Here is a 9,211-nt window from a genome sequence, read left to right on the forward strand (position 1 = left end):
GGGTGATTTCTCGCTTTCTGTCTCTATGTCTCTCTCTGTCTGTCTGGCGAGCGCACGCGCCCTACAGTGAAAATCTCTCTCTCAAAAAAAAAAAAGTCTATTAATTGATTTATAACAAATAGTGATTTCATACTGACCCTTCTAGTTTAAATTCAGGACTACCTTGTTTTTTACTTAGCCTCATCCACCTTCTACCTGAGTAGCCCTTCTCCCATGAGAAATGTCCTTTCTTTCAGTTCCCAGTGAAAGGTACCATCATTTGCCCGGTTCCCTGTAATGCAGAGAGTACTCAGCTAATAACAGTACCACCACGCTGTAGTCTGTTCAGGCTATGATAACCAAACGCCTTAGACTGGGTAATTTATAAAAAATAGAAATGCGCTGCTCACAGTTCTGGAGGCCGGGAAGTCCAAGATCAGGGTGCCACCACAATTGGTGTCTAGTGGCTGTTCTCTGCTTCAAGGATGGTGCCTTCCAGGTGTATCCTCACATAGTGAAGGCACAGAGGGACAAACAAGCTCCCTTGAACCTCTTTGATAAGGGCTCTTTTAATTAATCCCATTAAGGAAGGTGGCCCCTCATGACCTATCACCCTCTGACCATCCCACCTCTTAAGATCACATTGGAGATCAGGTTTCAACAGATGAATTTCGGTGGAACACAAGCGATCCGTTCAGAGCACAGCACCGGTAGGATTATTCGTTTTTTCTTTTGCAGTTTATGATTTTGACTTCTGCTTTGCCATTGGGGAATATTTTGTTAGGGGTGGACAGTCAAAATGACTGTGCTTTAGTCACTTGGAGTAGTTCTCCACTTGGTGATGTCACCAGTGTGCCATGCGTAAGCTTTTTTTTTTTTCTTTCCTGTTTTGCTTTTGATACTTGGAATTTCTCTTTCCAATGTTGCACATTATTTAATAATTATGGAAAATATTTTCCTGTGTTTTTTTTGGAGAAGTTTTTGCTATAGGGTGTGAGTGCTCGCCAAGAAGACAGAGAGAGACAGAGAGACAGAAAGCAAGAAATCACCCCCCAAGGGGGATGGCCATGCTACAGTCCCTTCTCCTCTATTCTCCTGTTGGGATTTTGGGTGTGTGCATATACACAGCCGGTGTGAGTTTTAAGCTGCTGGGTCCAGGACTCAATTCATGGTCAACTACATCACAAGGAATTTTTAGGGCAGTAACACTATTCCTCCTGTCTATAAAGGTGGAAGCAGGTCATTGTACTTTTCTCCAAACCTTTGGAATATACACCACCAAGAGTGAACTCTAGTGTCAAACTATGGACTTCAGTTAATAATAACATATCAATATGGGATCACCAGTTATGGCAAATGTACCCCCACTAATGCAAGATATTAACAACAGGGGAAACTAGGGGAGCAGAGGGGGGAAATGAAGTTGTGTATGGGACCTCTCTGTATTGTCTGCTCAATTTTTCTGTAAACCTAAAAGTACACACAAAATAAAGTCTATTGGGAACCAGCAGTTAGCATAATGGCTGTGTCGCTGGACTCCCACGTAGTCGACCGCGGTTCGCGTCCTGGACCCGGTGGCTTGAAACTCACGCCGGGCGCGTGTGCGTGCGTCCCCAAGATCCCGAGAGGAGAATGGAGGAGAGGGGATTGCGGCGTGACCATCCCCTCTGGGGGGTGATTTCTCGCTTTCTGTCTCTATGTCTCTCTCTGTCTGTCTGGCGAGCGCACGCGCCCTACAGTGAAAATCTCTCTCTCAAAAAAAAAAAAGTCTATTAATTGATTTATAACAAATAGTGATTTCATACTGACCCTTCTAGTTTAAATTCAGGACTACCTTGTTTTTTACTTAGCCTCATCCACCTTCTACCTGAGTAGCCCTTCTCCCATGAGAAATGTCCTTTCTTTCAGTTCCCAGTGAAAGGTACCATCATTTGCCCGGTTCCCTGTAATGCAGAGAGTACTCAGCTAATAACAGTACCACCACGCTGTAGTCTGTTCAGGCTATGATAACCAAACACCTTAGACTGGGTAATTTATAAAAAATAGAAATGCGCTGCTCACAGTTCTGGAGGCCGGGAAGTCCAAGATCAGGGTGCCACCACAGTTGGTGTCTAGTGGCTGTTCTCTGCTTCAAGGATGGTGCCTTCCAGGTGTATCCTCACATAGTGAAGGCACAGAGGGACAAACAAGCTCCCTTGAACCTCTTTGATAAGGGCTCTTTTAATTAATCCCATTAAGGAAGGTGGCCCCTCATGACCTATCACCCTCTGACCATCCCACCTCTTAAGATCACATTGGAGATCAGGTTTCAACAGATGAATTTCGGTGGAACACAAGCGATCCGTTCAGAGCACAGCACCGGTAGGATTATTCGTTTTTTCTTTTGCAGTTTATGATTTTGACTTCTGCTTTGCCATTGGGGAATATTTTGTTAGGGGTGGACAGTCAAAATGACTGTGCTTTAGTCACTTGGAGTAGTTCTCCACTTGGTGATGTCACCAGTGTGCCATGCGTAAGCTTTTTTTTTTTTCTTTCCTGTTTTGCTTTTGATACTTGGAATTTCTCTTTCCAATGTTGCACATTATTTAATAATTATGGAAAATATTTTCCTGTGTTTTTTTTGGAGAAGTTTTTGCTATAGGGTGTGAGTGCTCGCCAAGAAGACAGAGAGAGACAGAGAGACAGAAAGCAAGAAATCACCCCCCAAGGGGGATGGCCATGCTACAGTCCCTTCTCTTCCATTCTCCTATTGGGATCTTGGGCACGCACGCACACGTGCCCGGCGTGAGTTTAAGTCACCAGGTCTGGGACTCGAACCGCGATCGACTACATAGGAATCCAGCGACATAGCCATTACATTAACTGCTGGTCCCCTGGTTTTCAAGACAGGTTTACAAATCACAGAATATTATAAGTAGTCTGTCTCTCTACCCCGATCCCTTCCTCTCTCTTTAGGTAACTTTTACTGCTTCAGGTTTTTTGTCTGTCTGTTTTTTGTTTTAAGATGGGATCTTGCTCTGCCAGGATCCTCCTGCCTCAGCCTCCCAGCTGGAATGACTGGTGCATGTCAGCACACTCAGCCATTTTTTTTCCCCTTCCAGTTTGTTATAGGGTGCACACAATTGTTGGAGACAAGAGAGAAAGCAAGAAGTTACCCCTCTTACTAGGTGACCATGCTGCAATCCCTTCTGCTCCATTCTCCTCTCAGGATTTTAGACATACATGCACATGAATCTAGAGTATTTTTCAAGCTGCCAGGTCTGGGACTTGACATGCAGTCGGTCATGTGGGATCCAGCTGCCTTAACCTCTATGCCACCTGCTGGCCCACCCAGCTCTTTCTTAGACAAGGTCTCACTAAGTTGCCCAGGTCAGCCTCAAGTTCAGGATCAGACTTTGTAAACCAACACACATTATCCAGTGTGAAATAAATGATTTCTATTCTTTGTTGAGGGTCTAGTACTATTTCTAGGCATTGCAAAAAGAGTTCAATCTATGTTAAATGAACCTTTAAACAACCCCATGGAGTAGGTATTATCCCTGCATTTTATAGAAGAAAATGGAACTCAATAATCCAGGACTCAAACCATGGCTCCCTGAGTTCACTCACTTGTTCGTAAGCATTTCGCGGACACCTGACTATTTCAGACCCCATCCCAGGCACTAAGACACAGACAGCCCATCCTCACGAGGCTCACATTTGTGAAGTCATCTATGCCTGGGCAGATGATCGTGGTATAGAACTGTCCATCCATCGATCGGTCTGTCTACCCACCACACAAGGAGCTCCTCAAAGAAATCTGGGTCGAATCCACTCTGCACAAGAGCCTGGACAGCAGGGGATGTTTGGCAAATGAATATATGTAAAAAACGAAGAGCAAAATAAAGCTTGAGGTTGTTGTGGAAATCTTATGTCTCTTAGATTAGGAAACCTTTGTAAAAAATGTAACAACTTTACAATTATGAATGTGATGTACTTCATTATAGAAAATTTGGAATAGCACAAATGAGAAAAATAAAGGTAATCCATAATAGTCTTTTTGTTTATTCCTTTGGTCTTTCTTATGTATAGATATCCAAAAAGCAGCAGCAGCAACAACAAAACCACCAGCACGTGAATCGTGAATCGTGAATCGTGCTGTCTTTGTAGCTCTGCAGTTTGCATTTAAAACAAAAATTGCTAAGAACATTTCACGAACGTTTCCCTAACTGAATATCCCTTTAAGCCTAAGTGTCCGCCAGAGGTTGGCGCTAAGAACGTGTCACGAACGTTTCCCTAACTGAATACCCCTTTAAGCCTAAGTGTCCGCCAGAGGTTGGATTTACTTTCACCAGAAGTGACATATAAAATAGTCATAAAGCATATAAAACCATGTCGTTTCACCAGACAAACTCCAGATTCAGTCTGAAGTCACACTGGGAAGAATACGCAGCAGGCTTTGAGTCTCAGGCCCGAAGGCGCAATCTCTCCAGTCAGCAGAGGCGTCAGCTCTCCTGGGCCCTGAACACTCGGAGTTTTATCAGCAGCACGTGGGCTTTCTCCAGTTCTGACCTTCGCGAGTTCTACCACAAGCCCTGCTGGCTGGAAAGAGGAACTGTGGATACGGGCCTTAGAGCACGTGATTAAGGGCTGGCTGTGGAGTCAGACCTCAGCTTCAGCCGACTGCACCCGACATGGCTGTGTGTCCTTGGCAAGAGACTTCCCCTCTCTGTGCTTCAGTTCTCTGGTCTGTAACACAGGGCAGCAGCCGTACCCACCTTCCCAGCAGTCGTGAGGAACCAGCAGCAGTGTCTGACACGGGCAGGCCAGCGAATAGCAGCACCATGACTGCAATTGGTGTGTTTGGCGTGCACTATCTTTTTTCTCAGCTGCACCTGCCATTCACGGCTGTGAGTGTTGGTCTTGGCAAGAACAATAATCCCGGCCTTCCGAAGTACCCAGGTGACCCCCTGTCTCGGCTGGAGGCACTGGCACGGGTGTCTCAGGTGTGGCCTGATCTTACCTGCACCTTAAGTAGCAAAGCATTACAAATCCACTGACAAGAGCTGATGATTTTTTTTTTAAATTACTTTATTTCACTTTATTTATTTACTTAAATTTGACCAGAGTGGGACAGAGAGAGCGAGAAAGCAAGCCTCTAGGTCTGGGATTCAAACTGCAGTCAGCCATGTGGGAGTCCAACACCCTAACCACCACACCACCTGCTGGTCCCTGATGATTTTGTTTTGTTTCTAAATTAATCAGAATACTATGTGAGCTGGGCCAGCAGGTGGCATGGTAGTTAAGCCACTAGACCCCCACATGGCTGAACGCAGTTTGAGTTCTAGACATGGTGGCTGGCTCTCTCACTTTCTCTCTTTCTGTCTCTCTTAGTGCGAGCAGGTGCCCTATAGCAAATTAAAAAATAAGAATAAGAAATAAAATTAAATAAGTAAGTCTTAAAAGAATACTATCAAAGGGGCCAGCAGGTAGCACGGTGGTTAGGTGCTGGACTCCCACACGGTAGGCTACAGTTCAAGTCCTGGACCTGGCAGTTTGCTTTTCTCACTTTCCTTTCTCTCTCTTTCTGATTTTCTTTGGTCAAATAATAATAATAATAACAACAAATAAAATTAAATATATAAATAATAGTTCTTTCTTTGAAGTAGATAGTCTTTTTTTACTTAATTATTTTATTTTATTTATTCATTCATTTCTTTAAACTTGGCCAGAGAAAGGTAAGAGAGAGAGAGAGAGGGAGAGAGAGAAAGTGAGAAAGCAAACCTCCAGGTCCAGGACTCCAACCATGGTCGGCCATGTGGGAGTGTCCAGCACCTTGACCACCGTGCCACATGCTGATCCCTAAATAATAGTTTTTTAAAAGAGATTTTTACTATAGGGCATGTGAGCTTGCCGGAGAAACAAAGACAGAGAGATAGAAAGTGAGAAATCACCTCCTGGGGGGAAATGGCCACACTGCAATCCCTTCTCCTCCATTCTCCTCTTGGGATTTTGAGCACGCATGTACATGTGCCCGGTGCAAATTTTAAGTGGCTGCATCCAGGACTCGAACTGCGGTCAACTACATGGGAGTCCAACAATGTAAACTATTATGCCGTCTGCTGGTCCCTAAATAAATAATTCTTAAAAAGAAAATACTGTCTGAGGGCCAGCAGATGGTAGGGTGGTTAAGGGCATTGGACTCCCACATGGCGGGCCCCGGTTCAAGTCCCAGACCTGGCAGCTTCCTTTCTCACTTTTCCTCTCTCTCTCTCTCTCACTCTATACTTCTCTGGTCAAATTAAAATAAATAAATAAAGTCAAATAAAATAATTCTTAAAAAAAAAAAAGACTGTCCAAGTAATCATGGGAGGCAATATCACATAGTAAAAATAAATTTATGGCTTTAAGAGTTAGACAGTGTGGGTTCAAATCCCGGCCACCTCCCTTACTCTCTGCCTTTGAGCTAAAACAGCTATTTCCCATCTCTGAGCTCCAGCCCCTCACCTGTAAGTTGGACATGGTAGTTGTGGTGGATGCCCCCACCCGCCAGGACCCATTTTCCTGATTCTGTTTCTGCTTGGGAGCAATGACTCTCTCTCCTACACTGAACCCCGATTTGAGTCTCTGGTCCATGAATAGAGCATGTGACCCAGGCTTACGCCAATCAGAGCATCCTGTCACCTGATCACAGCAATTGGGCAGAGGGTGGTCACGTGACCTGTACCTATTCAGTGGAGCAAATCTCCAGGCTCTCGTTTGACCTGCTTCTTTCTCAGGGCCTTGCCATCATGAGGGTGGAGGGCCGCGTGGGGTTGGTTGTCAGCAGGGGCTGCCCCAGAGGAAGAAGAGCCCGGGGACACACAGCTTGGTGGGCCACTTTCCAGCCCCCGCCTGAAGCACACCCTGGTTTCCCACTAACACTGCTCACTCATCCTCTTCGCTTGCTTCAGCCAGTTGGAGTTGGGTGTTCTGTCACTTTCAGTGGGAACCGTCCTGCCTGCTGGAGCAGGGGTACCTCTCGGCAGACTGCTACAAGGAGTGGTGAGGAGACACGCAGGCTCCAGGCAGTGTTCGGCACAAAGGAAGTACTTGATAAATGGTGGCTGTTTACTTGTCATAACTTCAACTGTAGAAAAACAAAGCAGTACAGATAAAATGAAACAAAAACCAGAAAAGCATCTTGCACATTATCCCTAAAATCACCTCTTAGTGATAGGTAAGTATTTTGAAATATTATTTAATGAATTAATTATTTTTAAAAAGTATAAATTATTTTAAATTTTATTTACTCATTCAATAATTTTTTTTAAGTTTTGACCAGACACACACACACACACAGAGAGAGAGAGAGAGAGAGAGAGAGAGAGAGAAAGTGAGAAAGCAAGCCACCAGGTCCAGGACTCAAACCGTGGCCGGCCATATGGGAGTGTCTAGTGCCTTAACCACCACGCCACCCGTTAGCCCTCTAATTAATTTATTTCTAATTACCAGAGAGAGGGAGAAAGCGCCCCGCCCTCCATGTGGTTGGTCACGCCACAATCCCTTCTCTGTTTTTCAAGCTGCTGGGCTGAGATTTGAACCACGGTTGGCAGTGTGGGATCAGATCTGGCTCTCTTAACCACTAGGCTATGGGCTAACCCTGAAATGTACTTTTTCCAGACATTTTCCTGTATGTATGTATTTATAGAAATCACAACGGGAATACCCTCCAATGCTGTAAGCCGATGGCACTCGATATAAATCAAACATGCCGTGAGGCTGCATCTGCACAGACGGCTGTCCACGGTGGCAGAACGGCATCGTCTTTCTGCGGCTACTCGGAGGCCCTCCAAGCGGGTTTTGTACAAGCTGCATCGGATGGCATTGTCCACCCGTGTCAGATCCCTGATTTATATCATTGTATGTTTCATAATTGTCTAATGACTAGTTTCTGTGGGTAGGATCCTAGAATTTGAAAGTTTTTTTTTAAGAATTATTTTATTTAACTTTATTTATTTAAATTTGATGAGAGAGGGGCAGGATGAGAGAGAAAAAGCGAGAGAAGGAAAATGAGAAGGCAAGCCTCCAGGTCCAGGACTCATACCGCGGTTGGCCAGGTGGGAGTCCAATGCCCTTAACCACCACGCCAACTGCTGGCTCCAAAAGGTTTTTTTTTAACATTGTGTGTATTTTTTTTCTTTTTTCTTTTTTTTTTTCTAATTTTTACTGTAGGATGAATGCTTTCTCCAGAGACAGAGAAAGTGGGAGGGAAACTGAATAATCACCCCCGGGGGGGATGGCCACACATAATCCCTTCTCCTTCTTTCTCCTCCTGGGATTTTGGGCACGCACGCACACATAACCAGTGTATTGTTCAAACTTCTGGATTCAGGACTCAAACTGCACAGATGGTCACGTGGGATCCAGCCCCCTGAGTCTCCACCCATCTGCTGGCTGTGTACGTTCTTTTAATCATGGCTTGCAACAACATTCCTTCAATTTTTTGTTTTGTTTTGTATTTCACTTGCTAGAGGGTGTGTGCACTCACTGGAAAGAGACACAGAGAGAAAGCACCTCCCTGGGGACAGCCACACCACGAGCCCTCCCCATTTCTCTTCGCAGGATTTTGGGCACACGTGCACACATGCCAGGGGTGATTTTCAAGCCGCCAGGTCTAGGACCTGAACCACACAGTCGGATGTCTGGGAGCCAGCTACCTCGACCACCATGCTACCAGCTGGCCCAAATCTGAGTCTTAAAGATTAAAAATACTACATTGTACTTCTTACCGAATTGTTTAATTTTTTAATAAAATGCATTATTAAAGACTTAAATGTCTTTTCTTTTTTAAAAAATAATTATTTATTTTAATTTTATTTATTCATTTGCTTATTTTAATTTGACCCGAGAGAGACACACATACACAGAGAGAGAGAGAGAGAGAGAAGGAAAGTGAGAAAGCAAGCCACCAGGTCCAGGATTCGAACCATGGTCAGCCATGTGGGAGTGTCCAGCACCTTAACCACCATGCTACCTGCTGGCCCCCTTAAATGTCTTTTCTAGACAATAGAGAGCCTGGTCTTGTGGGACCCGAATCCTGCCCCACTTCAGACACTTCCACAGCCCTGATGTCATAAATCCTCGGGGGTCCCTCAGCATAGAAGGGACTGATGTCCCCAGCCCGAGGTGACAACTGGATCTGGCTAGCTTTAGTGCCCATCTGTCCATTCAGGAGACCCAGCTCTTGGCAGGGCCCCATTCTTGCAATGAG

Source organism: Tupaia chinensis, unplaced genomic scaffold (genome assembly GCF_000334495.1).
Source record: "Tupaia chinensis unplaced genomic scaffold, TupChi_1.0 Scaffold000394_1, whole genome shotgun sequence".
NCBI classification, from domain to species: domain Eukaryota; kingdom Metazoa; phylum Chordata; class Mammalia; order Scandentia; family Tupaiidae; genus Tupaia; species Tupaia belangeri.